Here is a 27,159-nt window from a genome sequence, read left to right on the forward strand (position 1 = left end):
TGGTCTGGAACTCCTGAGCTCAAGCGATCCTCCCGCCTTGGCCTCCCAGAGCGCCAGGATTAATTTTGTTATTTAGTCTCCTCTTCACTCCTTTCTCAACTAGGCTGAGGACAGGGATATGTCCTCACAGGTCCTGGCATCTCATGGTACAATGCACTGCAGTAAATATTTTATTTTTTAAGAGAGACAGGTTTTGGTATGTTTCCCAGGCTGGAGTGCAGTGGCTGTTCACAGGTGTGATCATAGTGCACTACAGCATGAAACTCCTGGCCTCGAGCCATCCTCCTGCCACAGCCACCCAAGTACCTGGGGCGACAGGCACCTGCCATCACGCCCAGTTTATGGCTTATTTTTTGTCCACACTGCTCCTATGAAGAAAACATGATAAATAGTATCCCTGGTCTAACAGGGGAAGGAGCCAAAGCCCAGGGTGGTGAGGTGACTTGCCTCTCAGCACAGCACTGGGTAACGCTGTGGTGACAGAGACAGGATGGTGATTTTTCTGATTCACAGCTTGCTGCTCCTCCCAGTCATCACCCCACATGTCACTGACATTATTCTTAGTCTCCCTGGGCTTGCTTCTAGGTCTCTACCTCTCTCATACGCAGGCCCCGGGGCACGATGGAAGAGGGAAGGATTAAGGCTGGTATCACAGGACTAACAATGGGGTCTTTTTTCTGGACATCTCCAATGTGCCAGATTCTCCTAGGTATTCCAAAAATATGTAACCTCGTTGAGTTCTCATAGTGACTCCACAGGATGACTCTGATCATTCTGCATCTTATAGATCAGGAAACTAAGGTTCAGAAGGTTACGTAAATTCCCAAGTCAAAGAGCAACTCGAGTGTTGGAGCTGCAACTAAACACAGTTCCCAAAGGTCAAGCTGTGGTGTGTGTGAGTTGAGTGGAGGAGGAAGAGAATGGGGACCTGGGAAGTTGTGAGGGTCCGTCAACACTAGGGTTGGGTTGGATCAATCCAGAAGCATTTGCTCACTGGCCTGGAGCTGGTATCGCGAAGTTGTTGGCTTGTTGCCTCTTCCTGGAAGTGATGAAGAGACAGGAGAGACCTGTAAACCTTAGCCCATGTCATCCTGTACCCTGCAGCCTTAACCTGTGGTGACTAACTCTTAGGGTGGAAGCTAATTTGCCACGTGCAGATCTTGCCTCTACCAGCTACATGGCAATTTTTTTTTTTTTTTAAAGTCACGAGGTCTCATTTTGTTGCCCAGGCTGGAGTGCAGTGGTGATCATAGCTCACTGTAGCCTCGAACTCCTGGCTTCAAGTGATCTTCCTGCATTGGCCTCCCAAAGTTCTGGGATTAATACAGGTGTGAGCCTCCATGTCCGGCCTGTGAATTCTTAAAGTGTGGGACCAGCACACTCTTTGTTTCCACTTGGAATCACTGGCTGGAAGTTTGATTCTGCCTGTAACACCCAGTGTTAACAGTGTTGTAGAACATCTAAGCGACCCATTCGTGAGGGCAATATTGAATAACCTTGTTGCTGGTTTAACTGAGCCAGACACTTATTTCCCTGTCCCTACTTCTGTTTTTCTAAAATGAAGAAAACAACTATAAAGTTGTAGTAATTGTTGGTTTTGAAGGTATTTTACAACTGCACAGAAGGTTAATTGTCACGTTTTTTCAGTGCTGGATTTTCTGCTTGAGTTGAAAACAGGGGTGCAGATCTCACCGTGTTTCTCCGATGCAGACTTCTCCCCAGACTTCTGCTCCAGCCGTGCCAAACTCTGCATGGTTTGTGCCCATGCAGTGGCCAGGCCGTGTCCCTGCCATGCTGCTCCCTTCCTTCTTCTCTCCCTACTAGTCCTCTGTCAGTCACCTCGTCATCTTTGAGTCTCACTCTGTGACGTGTTTCCTGATACCTGAGTCCCTCTCCTCCCAACACCGGCTTAGAGCTGGTGCTCGCTTCCTTAGGCCCTCACCCCACCTGTTTCATTGCCGTGTAACGGTACCCACCACACTTGGTTTTGCTTCTTTGTTTATGTGTCTAGCGCTTTCCCAGACACCTTCCCTGGCTGTGAGCTCCTGGGGGAAGGGGCTGGTGTCTTAGCTCTGAGCAGAACATGCAGCAGTGATGATGTTTTTGGTACAATCCAGTAGCAGCCTGTGAAAGGCCCACTACAGACAGAGCTGCGGAACATGGTCCAACTCAAGCAACTTCTGCTCTGGGGTGAGGGGTAGAGACACCTGTTCCAAAGGTAACTGTCCTTCTACATGATCCATGTGTGCTAGGAATGAAGCATGAGCATAGGCGGCCGGAGCTTGTGACAAGTGTCCCATGAGGAATGGCATCAGTGCCACTGGAAGTTGTCCCCAGTTCCTTATGGTACGAGGAAGGCCCAAGCAGAGATCTACATCCTCTCTGAGACCTGTCTCCTCTCAGAATGCAGGACTCTCTGTGCTCCTTGGGACTGTTCCTGCTCCAAAGCTAGGTGACTAGCTTCTTTGATCCATCCCAGACACCTGATGCCATAGACCAGATTGCACAGTGCTCTGGGTGCCAGGGGTGCCCAGGGAGGAGTGTGTGGGCCCGGCCATCCTGCTGAGCCTGTCTGACCACCACACTCTTCCCTTCTCCTCATCCTTCCTTCATTGAGTTCTTCAGTATTTGGAGAGTAACAAAATTGGAGAAAGAGTAGAATGTTAAGATATATTTCTCCTTCCTATGTGTCCACCCCTCTCATGAGGAAGGTCCTAGTTTTATGAGAAAAATCGAGAGCAATCAGAAATAGAAACTGGTTCTTCATAATCATATCATAAAGTCCTCGCACACCATGCAAGGAATGTGCCATTAGGCCCCACTTTACAAATGAGCAAACAGAGACTTAGAGGTTAGATGACTTGCCCAAGGTCACACACACATAGCAGAGAGAAAATCCAAGCCCAGGTCTGTCTGACTCCAAAGCCATGTTATTTTCTCTGTGCCCGGCTCACCGCCCATGGGAACTGGAATGTCACCTAACTCTGATCCAAGCTGTTGCCAACATATCTGGAGCATGCTGGGAGAGAGATCTCCGTCCTGCCTGATTCAGGCCAGTTCCTGATCCAGGGACTCACCCTGGTACCAGAGCTGGTACCTTTTCCCTAATAGATTCTGAGTGTCACATCCTTCTTTGGGTAACTTGTTTCCTACACTTGTGTTGTGAGGGTCTCAACCCTCCCCTCTATACAGTGGGGGTAAACGTCCTAGTCCTGCCTTTTGCCGCGTGGTGTAGGGACCTTGAGGTAACGTATGTGGAAAAACTCCTGGGAAAACAGAACAAGGTCTCATGCTGTAGAAATGTCTCCATGGCCATGGTCTTTCTCTTGAGCTTGGCTTTGCTCTTGGATGAGGCTTAGGTCCAGGTGCAGGCCCAGTGTGGACAGTTCCCTCCAGCTCTAGAGCCACCTGGCAGTCCCCCAACCAGATGGCAAGTGTCAAGGTAGGTGTAGGAGTTGTGGCACCTCTCTGCCTCCAGTTGGCGGGAAGTACCTGGTGCCTGTCCTGAGCCAGGGTAGGGAAGAGGATTGTCACAGCCAGAAGGTGTAGCACTGGACTCAGGGAGTTTCTGCTGGTTTCCAACCTCGGCCTTCTAACTGATCCTCCACTCTTCCTATTAGACAGGGCCTCTGTTTTGAGTGTCATTCTGGGCTCACCTTCCAGGACATCGGCTGCCTGCCTTTGTCAAGGTTTCTTAGTGGGTATCACCATTGCTTGGTGGGCTGGAATAGCGGCAGGAAGCTGCTTGTCATCTTTGGGAAAAGATAGAGAAGAGATGGGAACCAAAGTGCCCGTGCCAGTCGAGATCCTGGACCTGAAGGGACATGTAAGTTCCCTCTGTCACTGAGTTTGCAGTTAATGAGTGCTCTCCAGGACCTTGTGGTATTCAGATCTCCTCCTGGGCTGGAACCTTGGCCCAGATCAGGGTGCACCTGCATTTCCTTAGCCAGCTCGTCACACAGCAAGCTCTCAGTGACTGATTAACCTCGGGTTCGGGAGGTGAAGCACACGATCTAGTGGTGAGTTACTGACTGTGCTTCCCCCAAGGAGCCTTGTCGGAGCTCAGCCTGGTAGTTTGTTTTCTGTGATGGTGGAATGGTGCCCAGTGGGTGGGAACTCTGTTCTTGTGCCTGCCTGGAGTGGACTTTTGGGTAATACTACGCTAAATGATCTGGGTGAGTTTCGTCGTGTTCAAGCATTTGAACTACTTGCTAATGAAATCATACCGGGCCAGCAGCTCACGCTAACCACCAGGTAACATCTGCCCCTGTGAGGGATCCAGTCTTCTGGCCCGGTGGGGAGATGGGACCATGATGTCACCAGTTGCCCGGTGGACAGGCATAGTGAGGCCTCAGCAGGAAGGAGGAAGACATTAAACTCCTCATTTTTTCCTCCACTCATCAGATCCTCTGCTCCTTTCCCTGGGCCAGATGCCCATCACTCTCTTGGCTGGCTTTCCCACCTCTGTTTCTGGCTCTCCCTCCTTTATGAAACTCAAATACCATTGCCCTTTAATCCTTCCACCAGAACCCCTGAGCAGCGGCTTTTGACCACCCCACACCCTGCCCTGCCCCACTCCGCCCCGTTCACCCCTGACCTAGTTTTGGGTGTTTTTTTCCCTTCCCTCAAGCAGTCTGCCCAAGGCCCACCCCTGAGCCAGAGATTGGCTCATAAGCAGCCTCTGTCCCTTCTGACCTGTAAGGCAAGGAGCAGTTTTGGAAAGTTATTGACAACGGCTTACCCTAGAACATCAGTTACAAACAGGCAGTAGGCAGTGTGCCAGATTTGGGTGTTCTGGCATCAGGAACAGCGTGTGGCCTCCCTGGGCCTCTGCAGACCAGCCACCACAATGAGATGACGAACTTTCAGAGGCCTCTAGGCACGTGGTCCTGGTGGGGGTGTGCACACATTGTGGCCCTTGTCGCTCTTCCCTCTGGAACTTGGCAGTCTTCTAGTACTTGGAAAAGGAGAGGACAGAGATTCTGGGAACAGGTCCTCAGAGAACAGGAACCCAGTGGAGGGCTGGACTAGATCATTAATCAGGGGCCTGTGGAGACAGTTCTGGCAGGAGAGGGCAAATTGAGGAGCACAAGGTAGGCAAATCCTGCCTGACAATGAAAACAGATTCTGCCTGAGCCCTTGGATGGAAGAAGATGGACCCTGGATCCCACCCAGGGGCCTGGGCCGGACTGCCTTTGTGTGGTGGTCACAGTTAGGGGAAAGGCCACATGGCTCCCTGTGTAAATGGGGAAGGCTCTGTTCTTAGTCCAGCAGGCAGCCTGGGGCCTGTGTGTGCTATGCTCCACCTCAGCCCTGGGGCCTTCATAAAATGCCCTGGAGCTAGAGAACAGGAAGGCCCTGCTTTCCTTTAAGAATCTGAAAAATTAAAGGGCTGAGGTCGGCTATCTTCAGGATGTTAGGTATCCTAGACAGCAATGAAGGAAAAACATGTAATGACCTGTATTTTAGGAGACTAAACTTCTGGTGTTTGAGTAGGACTCACTGCTCAGATCTAAGGGGAAAGAACTTCTCCCATTGCTTAGGAAAAAACCTCACCCTCGGTTCAGGAGGAGGAGAAACTGACAAGGGTCCCAATGGCTTGTGGTTCTTTATCTTTAACTGCAAATAGGCCATGGCTCCGCCAAGTCCCGGGATAACAGCTCAAGGAGAAGGGTGACATGGTGCGGTGTGTGCATGTGTTTGCACACACATGCATTTGGGGGACAGGTGAGGGGGAGGGGAGAGGGTGATGTGGACATCCATGCTCTAGTTGTATTTCCTTCTGCTTTGTCCCAGACTCCCCAAGAGCAGCAGTTGATAAGGAATGTGCCCGGACCAGGGAAGGAGGGATCGAGCGCCTGTGGCTTGGCTCCCCGTCCGGTGCCTCTTCTCCGAGACACTGAGGGAAACCTGCCATCAGGAGAGTCTGAGGCAAGGACACCACTAGTACTTACTAGTCTGCTGGATTTGGAATGGTCTTGTTTGTGCCCTTCATGTCCCAATTAAAATGAAATGTTGGTTTCACGAGGGCAGGAGCCTCTTCCCTTCGTTTGGCATTGTCTCCGGTGACTAACAGCACCTGGCGAGCTGTAAAGGCTCAGCCAATACCAACTGCCTGAATGAGTGCTTTTTTTTTGGCATGTGATTCCCTTAAGCCTCTCCAACTCCATCTTCTGTTGGTTCCGCGCCAGCCTTCTTAGTGGTCGTTGTCTACTTAGTGCTGCCCCTTCCACAGCCTTGAGAGTTCATGTTACCGCAGGAAGCCCCTCCACTGCCCTGCCTGAAACTTCTCTTTTGGGCCCTGTGCTGTAACATAAACCTCCCCCCCATCCCTTCAGTTTCATTCCTGCCTCAGTTTCTCCTCCTCACATTTCTGCAGTTCTGGCCCTGTTCCCCTTCTCAGTGAAGGTTTTCATTAATAGAAAGGGGACACCTGGTGGCACCCCAGGCTTTCCAGGGCCTGGGCAGCGTGAGTTCCTGTGGTTCTGCTGGGAATGGAGCATGGTGGTGGCCGGAGCTGGGCTTGTGGGCACACGCCCCTCCCCTCCCCACCAAGGCCAACCTCTGTCTCATGGTTTCGGCGGTCACCTCTATGCTGATCACCCCCAAGTCAATGTGTCTGCATTTCTCTGCTGGGGTTTCTGACCTTCCAAAGTCGGGTCCAACCCTGGCAATCATGCCTTATTTGATGTTGATGATTATTAATTGGTAGCATATATTACACCCCTAATGTGGACTGATTCACATGCATTCTTGTGTTTAATCCTCCCAATAAACATACAAAGCTGAGTTATTATTTTTGAGAGTCTCAGACAAGTTAGTTCCCCCAGGTAACCTGGCTAATTAGCACAGAGGATCACGATCAGGATTTGAACCAGTCTGCTGGGCCCTGACCCTAAATGGAGTTTGACCACACTCGCAGGGGGAAGGCAGCCCTGCCGTTCCCTCTCACCCCAATGCGCTCACAGAGCAGGTGTTGGTGCCCTGTGGGCCAGGTGCCATGTAGCTTCCTCGGGGCCCAGGTCAAGCCTGTCCTCCATGACCCTTTACGTAACCCTAATCAACTCTTTGCCTCCTCCATCTCCTTTTTCTCTCAAAGCAGCTCCTTGTATATACTAGGTGTTTGATGTTCCTTATATTTCCAGTGTGCTAGTGTTGCCTCCTCACCCTATAGGAAGTTTCTTGAAGGTGGAAGCTGTGTTTTATATGATCCTCCATCCCTCACATGTGTCATAGGCAATAGGTGCTCAGTAGACACTCAGTGGCTCTGATTGGATGAAATCCAATCACAGTCCTTTGTGTGTATTGTGGTTTACAGTTTATGAAACTGGAGGGACAATCTGGAGTTTCACTTGTAACAGATCCCTTACTTGTTGGCCCTCTGTGCTGGGAGGGATAAGCCCAACAGGCCCAGAGAGGTGGAGTGAATTCCCCAAGGTCACATGACCGGTTGTAGCAAAGCCAGAATGTGAACCTGAGTGTTTTGACTCTAAGGCTTTCCTTTTCCACAGAGTCTCAGCAGGGCATGGTCCAGACTTGCGGCAGGCGGCCCCCGCTGGTTCCACTTCATTAAGCCTTCCCCTTTCCTCTGTAGAGCGAGGTTCCTGCCCAGATTCACCCTCCTCCACCCTACAACCCCCTTCCCTCCTGCCAGGCCTTACCTCTCCCTTGGTCATGTATTTCCTTATTCCTGTTTGTCCCTTTTCTTTCATTAGAATTTCTGTCTCTTGAGGGCAGGGACCCTGGCTGCTTTTCCTTTTACCCTTCCAAAGCTCCAGCTCCAGGGTGTGGACCAAACATCATTCTCTCAAGGACATTGATACAGTGAGGCACTCAGTGACTCACCTGAGTGGGTCCAGGAGAATTGGTGGGGAGAGGTGTGACCAGGAGGTGGAGAACCATTATGGGCGTGGGGGCAGGAGGTGGCCTGAAGATAATGGCTGTCTTGCCTTTCCCAGGGGACTGTTAGTAGCAAATGAGAGTGTCTATTAAAGTGCCCGCTGAAGTGCAGAGAGCACTAGGATGTTAAATGTGATTATGGTATGTAAGTAAGAGCTCAATGAAACTGTCACATGGAATAATACTGGCCTTGCGAGTGTTGGGGGACGACCTGGATGGCGCCTCATCCCGGGCCGGGCACTCATAGCTATTACGAACTATTATTGTTTTCATAGTTACTGTAAGACATGAGCTCTTTCTTCAGATGCGGTGGGGGTGGGGGCAGTGCGGGGGGGGGGGGGTGTCACTGAGAAGATGTCTGTTCTGGGTTGGGACTGAGAAGATGGGAAAGGTCATCTGTCCCCAGGGCTTTCATAGGTTCACTCACTAAGCCTGTCAGCTGGACACTCCTTCCTCCCAGGGTGTTTCTGGCAATCTGACCTCTCACAGTTGTTTGGTGAACACTTCCCCTACTAGCAATGGTGAGCACGCGGGGAGTGAGTGCTGGCCGGTCAGGCTGCTCAGTGGGTGAGAGGCTGCGCTGGTTTAGCTGCCGGCTCCTGGCAGGCCAGCCTGCTGCTGTGTCCCCCTGCTCCAGGGGTGCACTTCAGGGTGAAGCTGCATTGAGAGACTTGAGCGCACTTGGCATTTCTGCAGAACTCTGAATCAACGCAGGGCACGGAACATCCACTCAGCCGAGTGCGAGGTCAGACTCACCACCACTGGATGGGCAGGACACTGCGATTGCACGATCAGCTGGGGGAAGGGCTGTGGGCAGCGGTGGGGGCAGCATAGATGTGACTGTGACACAGCTGGAGAAGGTGGACCTTTACGTGGGGATCACAGGGCCCAGGAGTGGCAGTGGCCAGGGCAAGAGTGACGGTGGAGGAGGGGTGGCTGAGGGTGGCAGACAGGGAAGAGTGATGGTAACTAGTAATCGCTGTAGCATGATCCATCTGGACAGCCTGTCCACAGGTGGCTCCTGAGCAGCAGGGCAGTGACTGAGGCACAGCTCCACATGACAGGCACGCTGGCGTCTGTGTGGCTTTGAGCTTGAAACCATGGGCAAGCTATTTATCCTAAGTTTCTGTTTTCTTGCTTACAATAATACCCGCCTTACCAGGCTTCTGGTGATTAAATGAGATAATATAAACCATTTAATGCAGTGGTTGGCACTCAGTGGCAAGCTCGTGCACAATGTTGCTGATGCTGACACTTTGCCACGTGACAATTACGATAAAACCAGCAAGAGGGGATGTCCAGAACTCCGTCTCTGGGAGGCTTCTGGCCCAGTTTCTGTGTTCAAATTCCAAATCGTGAAAGGTCAGATCAAAGGGCTACAAAGGTATGTCCCCCCAGGAGTCAAGAGTAGGAGAGAAAGCAGCAGCAACTATCCCTCAAGTCCTGTCTGGATTGCTGTTTACTTTCTTCCTTCCAGGGACTGAAGCTCTTCGCCATTGAATTCCCTCGCTATCTCTCTGGCTTGTGGGGGTGGGGAACCTGTGGCCTTGGGGCGGTGTGGATCCTTGAGTCCTGCCTTTTGACTGAATCCAAATTTTACAGAACAAATCCTTTTAATAAAGGGGTTTGTTCTGTGAAGTTTGGATTTGGTTGAGGGGCTGGAGGGCCACATGTGGCCCCAAGGCCACCAGTTCCCCACCCATGCGGGCACTTTGGTGCTCAGTTTGCCCAGAGAACCAAGTTTCACACTGCCCTAGGTTCCACAGGGCTTTCCTCCTGGGGATGTTTGGGATGTGGGGTCTAATAAAACAGCAGCAAAGGCTGGGCGCGGTGGCTCATGCCTGTAATCCTAGCACTCTGGGAGGCCGAGGCGGGCAGATCGTTTGAGCTCAGAAGTTCGAGACCAGCCTGAGCAAGAGCGAGACCCTGTCTCTACTAAAAAAATAGAAAGAAATTAGCCAAACAACTAAAATATACACAAAAAAATTAGCCAGGCATGGTGGTGCATGCCTGTAGTCCCAGCTACTCGGGAGGCTGAGGCAGGAGGATCGTTTGAGCCCAGGAGTTTGAGGTTGCTGTGAGCTAGGCTGATGCCACGCACTCTAGCCCGGGGAACAGAGTGAGACTCTGTCTAAAAAAAAAAAAAAAAAAAAAAAAAAACCAGCAGCAAAGACTGGCCAGGATCAACCTCACTAATGAGATGTTAAAAAAAAAAAAAAAAAAGACTGATCAGGAATGGTTGAGAGTCGCACATTGTTTCTGAGAAACTGAATTAATCAGCCAAAACAAGTTGGGCATCCAACAAGGGAAGCTGAAGCACCCAGGGACAAGTGACAGTGGAAAGCCATTACTACTACTAGGCTTGAAGGTGTCAGGAGAGGAAATAGTGTTTCCTCCACACACCAGTGAGGGCTGAAATCGTGGAGGCTGAGATGCCCAGCAGGGACTGTCGTAGTGGCAAGACGTGACAGAAATGGGTGCACATTTCTGTGAATGTACTAAAAAAACCATTGAACTGTACTTTTTTTTTTTTTTTTTTTTTGAGACTGAGTCTTTCACTCTGTGGCCCAGGCTACAGTGCCGTGGCATCAGCCTGGCTCACAGCAACCTCAGACTCCTGGGCTCAAGTGATCCTCCTGCCTCAGCCTCCTGGGTAGCTGAGACTACATGTGTGTGCCACCACGCCCAGCTAATTTTTTCTATTTTTAGTTGCCTCACTAATTTTTCTATTTTTAGTAGAGATGGGGTCTTGCTCTTGCCCAGGCTAGTCTCAAACTCCCGAGCTCAAGAGATCCTCGTGCCTTGGCCTCCCAGAGTGCTAAGATTACAGGCGTGAGCCACCGCGCCCAGCCTGAATTGTACTTTAAATGTATGAACTATATGGTTTGTGAATTATATTCAATAAAGCTGTTAAAAACAAAAACCTGACCCGGCCCTCAAGTAATCTAGGCTAAAAGACATTTAATGAGGAAAGTTTGCTGCTGTTCTGCTGGCCTGGCCCCCTGCCTGGCTGGAGGCACTGCCTGCCACAGAGCAGCCTTGGCCTCTTTTTCTGGATCTTAGCACGTTGAAAGACCCCAGTTCCAGTAGAAAAATTTAATTCTAATTTTATTTTATTCTGGTTCAATTAAACGCTTTGGGAGCCATGTTGGGAGCCAGCGCCAGGCTGGGTCCTGTCGTGAGCAAACGGGCCCTGCTGTTGGACAGGCTCACTAGTTCTGGAGTCTGCTGCTTCCTGTGGGCCCTTCTCTGTCTCCATTTTCTTATCAGTAAGGGGAGGGTTGACAATGCCCCATGGGATTGCGGTGACAATCAAGTGGGCTAGGTGGTGCCTGGCATATGATAGGCAGAAAATGAAAGGTTTTTTCCAGTGCTCCTGGAGCAAGTCGTGCACACCAAGTTTAGATAACAAAGTTAACTGGTCACGTCTGTCCCCAGAGAGCTTGAAGCTGGGCTTGCAACCCGCACCCTGTAGCCAGGGCCCAGGGAGAAGCAGGCGGGGAAGAGGACCCCCGGCTTGCCCTGGGCCAGGGTGGGGACCTGGGAAAGGCTTCCTGAGAGAGGGGGAGTGAAATGGGGCCTTGAACAGGGGGCAGGTACACTTTTCATATACTGTATTTTGTTCATTTTTTGAATACATAATCAGGTATGCAGTACAAATTGAAAAGGGTAAACAGTGAAAGATAAACTTTTCCCCAGAGGCAACCACTGTTACCTGCTTCTTGAGTCTCATTCTGGAAATATCCTACATGTGTATGAGCGGATGTGTGTACATATCGGAGGACGCCTCTCCTTCGGGTGGATTTTGACGTCGTCCACGCTGTGCTCTGTGAGGATCCGAAGGCTCCTGCTAAGATGCGGGTCAGGCTGTAGGTGTTGGTTAAGCTCACGCTGCTTTCCTGTCTCACGGTCAGGTTCATGAGGGCTCTTTTTCCTTCAGTCCCCCCTGGCGGGAAGGGTGTGAGGTGGAGGCCGGCCACCTTCCTTGGCGCTGTCCCCCACGGATTCTCTGTGCCTTTCTCCTGCCCTGGCTCCTATTCCTCACCGACTTGCACGTCCACAGCAGCTTCCCGACAAGGGTTGTTTTAGCCCTAGCTTCCTTGCCTTTATTTTACCTGCATACGTGATCGATAGTTTAGCTGGATAGAGAATTTCAGGTTGGAAATCATTTTTCCCTGACAAGTTTGAAGGATTGCTTTGTACTTCTCTAGATTCTCAAACTGCTGAGACATCTAAAACCTTTCTGATTTCTGATTCTTTCTGTCCTTTTTTCTTTTTCCCCCTTTCTCAAAGCTTATAGGATGTGAAATTTTGTGACATGCCTTGGTGTAAGTCTGTGTTCATCTGTTTTGTTAGCTTCTCTGTGGGTCCTTCCAATGTGGAAACTCGTGTCCTGTCCTAGGAGTTTCTTGAGCTATTTCATTTCTTCCCCTTTGTTTTTTACCGCTCTCCCTTTCTGAAATCCTGTTGTTTAGTTTTTGGATCTCTTGCACTGACCCTTTAATTTTTTTTCCCTTTCTTGCCTATTTTCTACTTTGTCTTTTTGCTTCAGTTTCTAGGAGATTTCCTTTTTTAAAAATTTTTTTATTTTTTTTTTAGAGATGAGGTCTTCTCTGTCACCTAGGCTACAGTGCAGTGGCACAATCATAGCTCACTGCAGCCCTGAACTCCTGGGCTCAAGGAATCCTCCTGCCTCAGCCTCCCGAGTAGCTGGTACTCCAGGCCTTGGGGAGATTTCCAAGAGCTTTTTTGCTGTCTCAATGGTTCTTTTTTTTTTTTTTTTTTTTTTTGAGATGAGGTCTTGCTCGTCTGTCTGAACTAGAGTGCTCACTGCAGCCTTGAACTCTTGAGCTCTAGCAATCGTCCTGCCTCAGCCTCCTGAATAGCTGGGACTACAGGTGCTCGCCACCACACCTGGCTGATTTTTCTATTTTTTTGTAGAGCCTTCCTCAACAGCCAAGGCTGCAAGTTCAGTTAACCTGAGCTGCCTTCCAGCTTCCACAATCATGTTGCTGTTGTCTCCCCTCCTATTCTCTCTGTCCTTGAGGATTTATAGCTTTAAAAAAGAATCTCTTTACTGAAGTTTTGATGGGATTTCAGGAGAGAGAAAAATTAGGTGCATGACTGAGACAGGAGCAGGATTTTCACAGACGAGGTTGGGAGGAAAGGTGTTCTAGTGGGGGAGGGTCTTGGTGTAGGTAGTACCCTGAGGGAGATGGGAAGGTGCTTGGACTATTTGGGAACAAAGAGGAGGCAGTTGGGCTGGAGTTACAGGATCCTGGAGGCTGAGGAATGGTGGAAGACGAGGCTGGGCAGGCCTAAAGGAGACGAGAGCCTCACCTGTGGGCAGTGGGGAGTCACAGAAGGTTTTTAAGAAGAGTGAGGGCATGGCTGTATTTTGGGATGCTAACTATTGGTAGTACATAGTGTGGATTAGTAGCTTAGACTGTGGTAACATGGAGGAGGTTTTTACACAGTTGAGGTAGTAAGAAGAGGACAATTCAGGGTGGTTTAGTAGGCATGAAAGCAGGGAAGATGTCAGGGATTTAAGAGGCCAAACTGACAGGACTTCTTGACCAGATGATAGGTGGGGGGGGAGGTTGAAGATGACTCTAAACCTAAGCCCTGGTTACTGGGGAGAGGGCGGTGAGGAAGGCGGGGAAAGTGTTTGGTTTGGGTTCTGGTACCTGTGTGCTGTTTGGGAGGGGCTTGTTGGGGTGGGGGTGGTTCTGTAGAATAGCCATTGGACATAGAGGCAAAAAACTGATTTCACACGCTCACACTTCCAGGCCTAAGTTGGTTGAGACAGAGAGAAAGAAGGTGTCAGGGTAGGAACAAGGAAATCAGTTCCTTGAGAAGACAAAAGAATTTTCAAGTTGTTAAATGAGATGATGTACTTTTCTGGAGAGCAGGCTTTAAAAAAAATTTTTTTAAATAAATGAGATTATGAAAATAATTTTTATCTTAATATCCCCACAGCTTAGTTAGTATTGCAAAACGGCGCCTGAACTCCCTTCAGACATTGACAGAGCCTGTTTCCTTCCTTCCTTGGCTCACCCTCGTGTTTTGACCAAATTAAGAACTCTGTACACAGGCCCTTAAAAAAGAAAAAGAGGCATCTTTATTTGGGTTCTGTAGCCAAAGGGGAGGGTAGAGAAGGGCTCTGTTCACTCGGGTCCCTCACTTCCGTCTCCATCCTCTCGGGGGGATGCATGTCGCTGTCTGGGTGTTCTGTTAGGGTTGCTCTCTGGGAGGTGAAGAAGGGGCCCCAGTTACAGCGTTTGGCAATATCTGTGGCTTAACCATGCCCACTATGGCCAGTTTCAGACCACAAACATGATGTCACTGAGCACAGAGCTTTTAAGAGATGAGCACAGACTGGCGCGGTGGCTCCTGCCTGTAATCCCAGCACTCTGGGAGGCTGAGGTGGGAGAATCACTCGAGGCCAGGAGTTTGAGACCAGACTCGGCAACATAGTGAGACCCCATCTCTACAAAAAATTAAAAAGTTTAGCTAGGTGTTGTGCATGCCTGTAGTCCCAGCTACTTGGGAGGCCGAGGCAGGAGGAGGCCTTGAACCCAGGAACTGGAGGTTACAATGAGCTATGATCATGCCATGCGCTATAGCCTGGGTGACAGAGCTAGACCGTGTCTCTAAAAAAGAAAAAAAAATGGGGCGAGCTAGTGAGAGAGTGAGCTGTGCATGTGGCTCATGGTGGGTCCTCACTGCAGCCGGGATGCAGGACCTCACCTTTCCAGTCGTCTGACCTGTTCTGACGAAGGGGTTAGCAGGGTGGAACTGTGCTTCAAGGCAGCGTCTCGGCAAACAAGGCCTTGCATTGCAGCAGCCCCAGCCCCTCTCCCGGGCCTCCCCTCACAGCCCCATCCCCACCACTGGCTACTAGCTGCAGATCCAACATTAATACTAAACGCTAATATTAAAAGCCAATATTTATAATAAAGGCTACGTGTCAGGCACTGTTGTAAGCACTTTACATGCACCAACTCATTTGATCTTTGTAACAACCCCATGAGGCAATTACTGTTATCTCTGATTTGACAGATGAAGAAATTGAAGCCCAGAGGTTGAAGGACTTGCCCAGAGTCAGTGGAGCCCTGATTTGAACCCAGGCAGTTTGAACTCTGGGATCTTAATCACTATGTTCTCTCTGGGAATTCTCTTCACGTTTCTTTTCTCCTAAGGCCCAGTCGGGGCCTAAATACTTCTGTCTCATTAGGGTTGCCAGATAAAATACAGGATCCTTAGTTAAATTTAAATTTCAAATAAATAAATAATTTTATAGTAGAAGTATGCCCCAAATATTGTATGTTATATACTTAAAATTTTTTGTTAGGTCTGGGCGTGGTGGCTCACACCTGTAATCCTAGCACTCTGGGAGGATGGCTTGAGCTCAGGAGTTCGAGAGCAGCCTGAGCAAAAGTGAGACCCCATCTTTACAAAAAATAGAAAAATTAGCTGGGTCTGGTGGTGCACGCCTGTAGTCCCAGCTACTCTCAGAAGGCTGAGGCAGGAGGATTGCTTGAGCCCAAGAGTTTGAGGTTGCAGTGAGCTATGATGATGCTACTGTACTCTAGCCGGGGTGACAGAGTGAGACTCTGACTCTGTCTGCCCCACACCAAAAAAAGAATATTAAAACAGCTTTGGAGCCGGGCGTGGTGGCTCACACCTGTAATCCCAGCACTCTGGGAGGCTGAGGTGGGGGTATAGCTCGAGGTCAGGAGTTCAAGACCAGCCTGAGCAAGAGTGAGACCTGGTCTCTACTAAAAAAACAGAAAGAAAGTATCTGGACAACTAAAAATACATAGAAAAAATTAGCCGGGCATGGTGGCGCATGCCTGTAGTCCCAGCTACTCGGGAGGCTGAGGCAGGAGGATCACTTGAGCCCAGGAGTTTGAGGTTGCTGTGAGCTAGGCTGATGCCACAGCACTCTAGCCCGGGCAACAGAGTGAGACTCTGTCTCAAAACAAACCAAAACAAAAAACAGCTTTGTGTAGGAACATGCACAGATTTCAATACAGATTGAGAACTACTTTACTTCCCTTCTCCAAGGTTAAATAATCACAACAGAAATTTTAGAAATCTCTTATACAATCAGTCTAACATTTTGCTATTCTAGAAGAATCACTTGACCTGAACCAACTCATTCAGAAAACTAAATTCTTTTAAAAGTCCTTCAGAGGGAAGTGGGATTGCTTTTTCTAATCTATATCTTTTGCTGATGGGACCAGCCAGGTATTTTTCTTAAAGTTTAATCTCAATCATCCCTGATGCAGCTTGAACTCATTATTCCTGCTTCTTTGAGCAGCTGTAGCAAATGAGTAGTTTGCATGGCAGTAGGAAGTCTCGCTGTCTACAAACTGATTCTTGGCTTGTCACTTTGCTCTTTTGGTTGTGCCTTCTGGAACGTGACATCTACCCTTCTCAGCCTCGATGAAAAAGCTATTAGTCATTGTAAGCCTTGGCTGAGTCAGTGCAATGGGTGACACTTGTAGCCAGACACTAGAATATTTTTCAACTGGTACTGTCCCAGAAAATCTAGGCACTTTGGTCTCAGAGGAGGAGGTGTTCTTCATCTAGTTCAAGGCCAATCCTTCACCTGGGCCTAGAGCCTCCCTACCAGACCCTTCTCTTTATCCCTGCCCTCCCAGCTCTTCCCCTTCCTCTACCTAAAACTTGCTAAACCCCCTCCCATGCAGGAGGCTGTCTGCCACATATGTAATGGACAACTACTCATGTCTAGAATCCATAAAGATTTATTACAACTCAGAAAAAAACAACAAGCCCAGAAGAATAGTGGGCAAATGGTATGAACAGGCAGTTCACAAAAAGGAAAACCTAAATATATGTCCACAATTGTAAGAAAATTGCCAACTTCACTAATAATCAGGAACTGAAAATTAAAACAAGATACCAGTTTATACCTACAAGACTGACAAAAATCAAAGTCTGACAATGTAAGAGTTGATAAAGATGTGGTGGAATGGAAATTCTGTTCTACTTCTGGTGGTTTTGTAAATTATTAAGACAACTACTTTAGAGTGATATTTGGCAATATTGACATTTAAAATGTCAGCCTGAGCAAGGGTGAGACCCCATCTCTACAAAAAATAGAAAAATTGTGTAATGCAGCAGTTCCAACTCTAGGTATACGTCCCAGAGAAATTCTTGTACATTTTATATGTAGGGTCAAGGTTATTCATTTTTAACATTTTTAATTGACTTTTTTATTGTGACTGTTTTCAAACATACACAAAAATGAAGCAAATAGTATAATGAACTTCATGTACCTGTTGCCTAACTGAAGAGTTATCATTTTGCTAATCCATATAACACAGTTCTTAATAGCTAAAAATTGGTAACAACTTATTTGTCACTCTCTTAGTCTGTTTGGACTGCTATGAAACAGCCATAGACCAAGTGGCTGATAAACAACAGAAATTTATTTCTCTCAGTTCTGGAGGCTGGAACGTCCAAGATCAAGGTGTTGGCAGATTGGCTGTATGGCGAGGGCCCACTCCCCAATTCATAGATCACTGTGTTCTCACAGGGCAGAGAGGCCGTGGAGCTCTCTGAGATATCTTTTACGAGGGCACTAATTCCATTTAGGAGGGCTCCACCCCCATGATCTAGCTCCTCCCAAAGGCCCCACCTCCTAACACCGTCACATGGGGAGTTAGGATTTTAACGTATGAATTTGTGAGGACAGAAATAGTCAGTAGCAGTCTCTCATCTGTGGGTGGATAAACTGCGGCACACACAATACAACATTATCCAGCCATTAAAATTAATGAGCTAGGTCTACTTGTACCAATGTGGATAGAGTTCAAATATAAAAATGGGTGAAAAAAAGCAAGTTAAAAGTGCCTATCATTTAAGAAAAATATTAAAGCAAATATATGGCTATAGGTACAGGTATTATCTAATGAATACAAAGTCGGCACAGGGGATGTGTATCCAGCGCCTCTGGGGTGTGGTAGCCCTGGGGGCGGAAAGGAGGAAAGGTCCGGGGAATAGGATTAGGAAGGACCACAGGGACACTGCAACTGTTTGTACAGTGTGGTTTTCCCTTTTGTTAAGTTTAACTTTTATCGGAATACATGTGGACACTTCTGAAAGTCAAATTGTGCCACAGGCGTATAAAAACCCCCCAGTCCGCTGTCCCACCTGTCTCCCCATGAGCGTCTCCCCGAGACAACCCCTGTGGCCTCTGGCTCTTACCTGCCCGTCCCCAGTAGCGTCCGCTCTGTCCACCCTGCCCTCCGTGGAAGATCTAGCTTGCTCACTGCCCACTCGCCCCAGACACGGACCCGCTTGCCCTCCCTCCACCCTCCCGCCATGGTTTTGTAATCATTTTTGTTTAAGTACATTTTCAGATTTCACATTCTTAAAATCACGTAAATATTCACATGGGAAAATACAGAGTGTGTGCTATGGTAGCATCTTCTTGTGTAACATCTTCCTAGAATGATTTTTGCATCATTCCCTCATCCACAGACGAGCAAACTGCACGTTGCCGTCCCCTCTCCACTCTTTGCCAGACACCGGGTGATCGGCCTTTGCACTGCTTTGTGTAACACCTGCTCCCTCCTGGAAATGCCCCACTCCTAGGAGCTTTCTGGCATCTGCTGCCACCTCCGCTGGGGGTTCTCTAAGCCTGCTGGACCGCAGGCCGCCTGGGACTTCTTTCGCTGTCACCCTGAGAGTTCCTTTTGCTTCCTCTATGCCAGCAGCCCAGGTGCCTGGATCCCTTGTCTTCCTCATTCTTGGTTTATTTGCTGCTTTGTTTTGTTAGTGCCCATCCCAGAGCTCCCCGGGCAAGTAGGCACATGGGCGGTAAACTTTCCAGGTCAGGTGTCTGAGAATGCCTATTTTTACCCCACTTGATTGATAGTCTAACTGGGTAGAGAATTCTAGCTCAGAAAGCATTTTTCCTCAGCAGTTTGAGGACATTGCTCCAATAGCTTCTGGCTCCAGTGTCACTGTTGGAGACTGTTATATGTGACCTTCTTTTGCCTTCAGAAGCGTAGCAGGGTGAAAGATGGCCCCCAGAGATACCCAGGCCCTAATCTCTGGAACCTCTAAATGCTACCTTATAAGGAAAAAGGGCTTCTGCAGATGAGGATCTTGACCTGGGGAGATGGTCCTGGATCATCCTGGTGGCCCACGATGCCATCACAGGGACATGCACTGAGGAGAAGCGCTGTGGAGATGGAGCCAGAGATTGAGTAATGGGGCCGTAAGTGAAGGAGTGCAACAGCCACCAGCAGCTGCAAGAGGCAGGGGACAGATTCTCCCTAGAGCTCCAAGGGAGCGCAGCCCTGCTGGTGTTGCCCAGTGAAGCTGATATTGAGTTTCTGGCCTCCAAAACTGGAAGAGAATAGATTTCTGTTGTTTTAAGCCCCCAAGTTAGTGGTAATTTGTTACCATAGCCATAGGGAACTAATGCAGGAAGCTTATGACATCCCTTCTGATCGTTTCTCCAGGTGGGTCTTTTGGCATGTCACTGGACTCAGAGCTTTTTCTCTCTTTTTTTTGAAACAGAGTCTTACTCTGTCGCCCTGGGTATAGTGCAGTGGCATTATCATACCTCACAGCAACCTCGAACTCCTGGAAAGCAATCCTCCTACCTCAGCCTCCCAAGTAGCTGGGACTACAGGCATGCGCCACCATGCCCGGCTAATTTTTCTATTTTTAGTAGAGATGAGGGTCTCACTTTTGCTCAGGCTGGTCTTGAACTCCCGAGCTCAAATGATCCTTCCACCTCAGCCTCCCAGAGTTGCTGGGATTACAGGCCTGAGCCACCGTCCACAGGCCTCAGAGCTCTTCTGACACTGAATGAGCGTCCTTCAGTCCCCCGTGGCCAATCCCCGGGGCTCCCTACTCTCTTCTGTTCTCCCTGTCTGGATTCCCAGGTAGCTGGATATTGGACTTGCTGGACTGAGTCTCTTATTTTTTTACCTTTTCTCCTGTTTTCCATATGTTAATCTTTCTGGGTAATGTCCTGAGATGTCTTCTAATTCTTCTGTTATTATGTTTAAAAGTTTCTGCGACTCTATTTTTAATTTCCTAGAGCTCCTTTTTGTTGCCTTTTAAAAATAACTGCTACTTCTTACTTAATGAATGCAATAGCTTTTCTTGCTTCTCCAAGAAGATTAATTACAGGTTTTCTTTTTTTTCCTTTCTTTTTTTTTTTTGAAACAGAGTCTCACTCTGTTGCCCAGGCTAGAGTGCCATGGCGTCAGCCTAGCTCACAGCAACCTCAAACTCCTGGGCTCAAGCAATCCTACTGCCTCAGCCTCCCCAGTAGCTGGGACTACAGGCATGCGCCACCATGCCTGGCTAATTTTTTCTATTTTTAGTTGTTTTGGCTAATTTCTTTCTATTTTTTTAGTAGAGACGGGGTCTCGCTCTTGCTGAGGTTGGTCTCAAACTCCTGACCTCAAGAGATCCTCCCGCCTCGGCCTCCCAGAGTGCTAGGATTACAGGCATGAACCACCACGCCTGGCCTATAGGTTTTCTAAATATCTACCGTCTATATTACATTTCTCCTCAGAGTTTCCTTTTTTCAAAATTCCTAATTTGTTTTGGGGAATTTTTGGTGATTTCCTCAAATATCTGGTGATATTTGGCTGGCCATTCATATTGAAGATGGTGACACCAAAGCCGACTGCAGTCTGGGCAGGGGTGGAGCTGGGTGGCTGTGGTGCTCCCCGTTGGCAGGCAGCTTGTCCTTGGAGAGCCCACTGAATGTCGGTGGCTGCAGGACTTCTGGTTTCCTGGAGAGGAGTCCCTCAGTTTGCTGCCTGGAGAGGAGCCCGGTGACCCCGTCCTGCCTGTAGGCTTGCATTCATTCCCTGCAGCACTCTGGTGCCTCACAGCCTGGCCCAGACCTCACGGCCGGGCTGGAGCCTCTTCTGAAAGGCGCTGTCACATGGTGGTCAAGAGCAAGGCCCTGCATTCCAGTGACCAGCGTGTGCACCCAGCGCCAACACATCCTGGCAGCACGCCCTTGGGCATGTGACTCCACCCATCCTGCCTGAGCCTCAGTTTCCACAGCTCTAGGCCCAGGAGTGGCATGTGACCCTATCGTAGGGAATGTCGTGAGGACTCAGTGATCGAATGTAGAGGACACTCTGAGACCTGTGCTGGCACATCCAGGGGCTGCAGAGTTTGCTGTCGCTGTCATTCCACTGGGCATGGGAGGGTCCCCTGGCTGTGTGTGGTGGGGAGAGGAATCTCAGGCTGTAACCAGGCCTCTGTCTGCGGCCCTCCTCTCCCTCCTACCTTCTGAGGCTCCCGTGGGCCGGCCCTGGACTTCCCAGCGGGCTGCAGCTCGATTCACTCACTTGCCTGGGCTCCCCCCTCCGCGTGCTCCGCTCCCCTCAGTCGTTGCCACTGGTCCATATGCTGGCCATTGTCCAGGGATTCCTGACCTCTGTCATCTGCTGCTGTCAGCTTTCCCATTCTTTGTCCCTGTGGGCTTGGTTTTTTAAAAATTCTTTTCCTGTAGACCCAGCTGCTCAGGGAGCTGGGATGGGAAGACCACTGGAGGCCAGGAGTTCGTGACCAGCCTGAGTGATATAACAAAACGGTGTCTCAAAAAAAAAAAAAAAAATTCCTTACTGATGTTTTAGTGGGATTTCAAAAGGGGATAGAAATAAATCCCTATATTTGATCCACTACATTTCACCAGACCTATTTCTTAACATGAAATATGAAGCAAATATATCAATGTAGTTCCATCAGTTTATTCTGAACATATGGACACTGTATTGCCAGCTGTATTGTCTGTAGTTTTCAAGTATTTCGTTTTAGAAAAAAAAAAAGGTTCCTTGATTCTAGTACGCTCTAGCTCATCCTGCCTTCCTCTTCTTGCCTAAATGCTCTGAAAGTTCTTGTCCAAACTTTGGGGAGTTGGAAGTAGAAACCTCTTCACCTCTCAACTCACTCTGTCCTCACTTTTCCTCCCCTCTCTCTAAGTATGCTACTGTTTGGGCCACCAAGGAGCCCCCTGCTGCCCAATTTGGTGGCTTTTTTTTTTTTTTTTTTTCCTTGTCAGAGTCCTGCTGCCTTGGACGCTGATCATCCTGTCCTTCTTGGAGCCTTTGGCTCTCGCGACAGCACTCTCCCCGTGGCTCCTGGTGTCCCCTTGGTGTGGTCTCTTCTCCCCACTCCATCCCTGTCTGTGGGTGTCCCCACATCACCCCATGCACCCTCCGCTTTCCTCTCCTGAGCAGGCTGGGGGTGACTCCCAGGTCTCTACCTCTAGTGCAGAACTGTCCCTACGCAGGGGACTCACCCAGCTGCCTGGCTGTCCTCTCCAGCCAGATGCTCTGTGGGTTCAAAGTTGAGTCACTGGTTTCTACCTACACCTGCTTCTGTGTTCTTTAATTTGATGTCGCCACTATTCACCTTGAGACAGGACCCCAGAGGCATCCTCCCTATTGCGTCCTTACCTCCCATTTCGTAGGTGCTGTGGATTTTGTCTCCTCAGCGTTTCTTGGCACGCACCCCTCTTCCATACCTGTTGTCACCACCCTGGTTCAGGTCCTCGTCGTCTCCTGCCCACACTGGAACGTGTTCCCAGCTGATCTTCCGCGTCTCGTCTTTCCTCCTCAAACCCGGCTTCCTCAGAGCTGCCAGAGCAGTCCCCTACGTCGCAAATCTGTCTCTCCTCTGCTTGGTTTTTCCTTCGCGTCTCCTGATGTTGAGGACACAGCCCCTGCTGCTAGCCGGTGTGTGAGCTCTGGACCTGGTGTGGGTGTCTGCCCTGGGGCTGCTGTCGAGCCTTCACTGCCTGCCATGGTGGGACCCTGGCCACTGTTCACTCACTGCCCATCTGCCTTTGCTCCAGCCACCCCCACACCCGACCCTGCTCCTCCCCTCCTCTGCCTCCATTCCCCCCTCCTCTGCCTCCATTCCCCCCGCCTCTGCCTCCATTCCCCCCTCCTCTGGATGTCCCTCCTCCTCCCCAGCCTGGTGTCCTTCCCTGGAGAGGTCCCCCTGCTCACTCTGCCCAGCTCCGACTCGGCCTGCCCGGCCGATCACAGTCCTAAATAGCTGCGTGCTCCGAAAGTCACCACTGTGGCCTGTGTCAGGATGAGCAGATGAGAGACAGGGACATTTTTACCATTGTTGTGCTTCCCAATCCCTGGTTTGAGGGTCAGTACAGGTTCTGGTCATTTGTAGGGAATCTGGGTATATCCTGGGGCTGCCATAACAAAGTACCAAAAACTGGGTGAAAACAACAGAGATTTATTGCATCCCAGAACTGGAGTCCAGAAGTCCAAAATCAAGATGCAGGCAGAGCCATGTCCTCTCTGACAGCGCTAGGGAGGCCCCTTCCTGGCCTCTTCCGGCTTCTGGTGTGTGCCAGCAGGCGTTGGCCCCCTGGCCTGTAGGTGCCTCATTCCAGTCACGTGGTTGTCATCTCCCTGTGTCTTTGTATCATCTTTGTTCTGTGTGTGTCTGTCACTGTGTCCAAATTTTCCCCTTTTCATAAGGACACCAAGCATATTGCATTAGGGCCCATCCTAGTGACCTCATTTTCACTTGATTACCGTGGCAAAAACCCTGTTTCCAAAGGTCACATCTGAGGTGCTAGGGGTTAGGACTTCAACATATCTTTTTTTGTGGGGACACAATTCAACCCATCACATTGGGTGACACTCACTTATCCTGAGCTTGCCAGGTCCCCAAATCCCCAAGACCTCTGGAGTCCCCTCTAATTCAGCCAGTGTTCATTTCCAGTCACCTTGGGACAAGGGGAGTTGAAGGGTGGAGAGCGCGTCCTCCGTGGCTCTCCGGCAGGGGCAGTGTGGGCCTGAAGAGGGTCAGGAAGCTCCTGGACCACCCACCCACGTCTTCTGCGTCCTGGCGTCCATGTCCCTGCACGAAAGCCTTGTCCAGCGTGTTCAGAACTGAGTCTTCGCCGCCCCGACCTCCCTCGCCTCACGCTTCACTGGTTCCCACCCTCAGTCTGTGTCACAGTCCCCTCAGGCTGCTGTGACAAAATTCCACAGACTGGGTGGCTTATAAACAATGGAAATTTATTTCTCACAGTTTTGGAGGCTGAGAAGTCCAAGATAAGGTTTCAGTGTGTGCACGTGGGGGGACACAAACACTAAGTGTAGCAGTCTGTGAGGCACTTTTGGCTGGCCCTGCTCTTTTGACCTCTTTGTGTTCTGTCCACAGCATTTTGGGCTCTAATCTATATGTAAGGGACAATTTTGTGTCCCACTAGCTTGTGTGGGCTGCTCCTAGGAGGGGCCAAGCCTTACTGATGTTTGTCTAAGTGTTCCCCAATATTCCTGGGCAAAGCAAACTCTTTGTGTGACCTGGAATATACATCCACCCATTCATTCATTGCCAGACATTTCATTCTGGTGTCAGGTGCTGTGCAGAGTGCTAGGGACAAAACAGACCGAGGATCCTGTACCCAGGGTCCTCACGGTGTCTTGTGAGGGAGACAGACGGGTCAAGAAATCACTGTAACATTAAATGCTCCTTGCTGAGGACAGGGACATGACATCACAGAGAGCCCCCTAAGCAGAACAATAGGTATGGCGAGGACAATGACAGAGCCATGTTGGAGGGAGATGGCTGCCCCGTGGAGTGTATCAAGCCTGCTGCGGGGCAGGGCAGGAAGGCGTTCCTGAGCCAAGTCCTGAAGGATGTGGAGAAATGAGGGCGAGTGACCTTCCTGATGGTCCAGCGCGGGGCTTCCCCTGCCCACACTGGGCCTCAGGCTGCCGGTGGGCGGGAGTGCTGGCTCCTTTTGCACCAGGGGGCAGTGTTGGCCCTGAAATTCTCACCGCCTTCCGAAGAGGCTGGGACAGAGCAGCCACCTCCATGCCAGCAGGCCTTGTCCTCTTCCCGTCACTCCCTTCCCAGCCCTCAGGACCTCTCACGCGCCTCTTTTTTCTGATTCCCCCTTTGTCCCCCAGTGCGCAAGTTCTGAGACCCACAATGCAAGCTGTAGTAGTGCCACCCTTTCCCCTCTGCTGCTGCCTTTGAATGGAGGGTTGCCAGGGGCGATGAGGAGCCACGCTGGCGGGCCAGGGCTGTTAATCCGCGGGAGGCAGCTCTGGGCAGCCCCACAGATGCACCACTGCCACCGGTGCTGCTGGCAGCCCCGGCCCTAGGCCCAGAGACCAGCTGGCTGGAGTCTTAGCAAATGCCATGTGTCTCTTTCTGTCTTTGGTATTGTCTCTCTCGTATCTTCTGTGTCTGTCACCTGCATTGTTTCTAGGTCCTCCCTTCCGCTTCTCCCACCCAGAAATCTCAGCCTTAGTCTGTCCTTTCTTGGTCACTGTGGTATCGGTCATTGCAGCCCTGAGAGCCAGGCAGAGTCCTCCTTTCATCTGTCCCCATTGCTGCCAGCCCCGGGGCCCCATCGGACACGGGTAGGACAGCGCCCAGCAGCCTGGAAAGAGCGGCCCCGTCTGTCCATCAGGGGCTGCTTCTGCCACAGTGCAGAGTCCTCTGCCAAGAAGTCTTCCTTTCTGGTTCTGACCTGCTTTTGCTGGCAGCTGCTGAGCCTGGCGGGGGGCCGGGGTGGGGGTGGGGGCGGGGGTGCTGGGGGTGGCCAGGAGGAAGTCGATGTGTAGGAACCTTGTTAGTGTGGACATTCCTGGGGCCTGCATCTGAACCTCCCTCCCTTCTCCCCGCTCCGGCTGCTCTCCAACGCACCTCTGAGATGGGTTTGCCGAGGGACTTGGGGCCTGGCCGGCTGCCCCCAAAGCGGCACCCTACCTTGCCTTTCCCTTCTTCTGGCCTCACCCGCAGCTGCGCTCTGAGGCTGCAGGAGGTGCTATGTGAGAACAGGGATATTTGGGATAGAAGTGATGGGGATCCCAAGAGGAACATTCCAGGGTCTGTGGCTTGGCTGCAGCAGCTGTTAGGGGGCCACCCTACCCTGATCCCCACGTCTACTCGGCACAGTGGCCATATTGCCTGGACCAGAACCTGGATGGTGACAGTGTGACAGCAGAACTTTGTGCTGCTTCTGGTTGCAAGAGGCAGCCTGGGAGATGTAGTTTAGACCTGAAGTAGCAGGATTTCCAGGGGCATTCTGATGATTTATTAGGCAAATTGAAATTGCCCTGGCTTATCTGGGACACATGGCCGCAGGCTCTCTGGGAGGAAGCATGGAGTGCCAAGGGCGGCCCTACTGGAGTTCAGGCCAGCGACAGACAGTTTTTATCAGGAGTGGGTTTTTTTGGTTTTGGTTTTTTTGGTTTCTAAGTGCCTGTCACACTGTGCTTCTGACGAAAGCCACAACCTGTTCTTTTAGTTCAGTGAAGACTCTGTAAGCCCCAAAGGGCCAGGGCTCCTGCTCTGGAAGGAGGCGTACACAGTGGGCCCAAATCGGGCTCTGCTGGTGACCTTGGGTGTGTTACTTAATCTACTGCACCTGGTTCCTTCTCTGTAAAAGGGGGTGACCAGGGGTTGTAGGGTTACGTGAGCGAGTACATGGAGAGCACCGCGCTGGAGCCCGTGCCTGGTCGGAGCAGAGGCTCCGCCGGGGTTGATGCTCAGCACCCCCCACCATGGCCCCGGCCCGGCCCGGCGTGGAGCTGTCCTGCAGGGCATTGAAGGCACCTTCCTGACTCCATAGTTGTCTCTCCTTTCTGGAAGGGAGAATGCTAAGTTTATTGATCCACTGTTGGAGGGGAAAACTGAAGCAGGAAGAGAAGTAGAAGCTGTCTGTGGAGTCATCCTGAGAGGCAGCAGGGGAGAAATAGGTGCTGCAGACACTCTCGGCTTCAGTGTGGCTGGTTCTCGATCAAGAGGAGTTATTTACACATCCCAAGTGACAGTCCAAGCTGTCTTATTTCCCTGTCTCTAGTGCGCAACCTGAGGCCGAGAAAAGGGATCTGTCAGCTGGCATTTGGGGAAAATAGCAAAGGGGCCTCTCCGGGCTGTCAGGGAGGAGAGCAGGGGGAAGGCTCTTTGGGAGGGGGCTGACGTGCCACTTCCCCCATCACGGAGGTCAGAAAAGGAAAGTTTTGCTTGTGTGTGTCACCAGCAGCAAGCAAGGCAGTGTGATATCCCCTGGGGCGTGTAGCCTGAGCCTGTGGCTGTGTCGGCAGGATGGCAGGATCTGGATCAATGAAGCCGCGCCCGCCTGGGAGGTCCAGCAGCCTCCTCTCTTGGCTCAGCACCGAGCAGGAAACTAGCAGGAGAGGTTCTGGGTCACTGGATGCAACTCAGTCCCAGTTTTCTTTCTTTCCAAGA

At 50.4% G+C, this 27,159-nt stretch overlaps 1 protein-coding gene across 5 annotated transcripts in view; it reads left to right on the plus strand.

Annotated features, from left to right (window-relative positions):
• The window catches only part of PC (pyruvate carboxylase), a 97,871-nt gene that overhangs the window by 40,024 nt on the left and 30,688 nt on the right, over window positions 1-27,159 (plus strand). Inside the window, exon 1 of one of the 5 annotated variants that reach the window (XM_045558375.1) lies at window positions 4,239-4,254. The exons of the other annotated variants lie outside the window; for them this stretch is intronic. The gene's annotated coding sequence lies outside the window, so the exon portion shown is untranslated. Of the gene's footprint in view, window positions 1-4,238; window positions 4,255-27,159 lie in introns of those variants that run through there. 5 annotated transcript variants of the gene reach the window in all.

This window comes from Lemur catta, chromosome 7 (genome assembly GCF_020740605.2).
Source record: "Lemur catta isolate mLemCat1 chromosome 7, mLemCat1.pri, whole genome shotgun sequence".
NCBI classification, from domain to species: Eukaryota; Metazoa; Chordata; class Mammalia; order Primates; family Lemuridae; genus Lemur; species Lemur catta.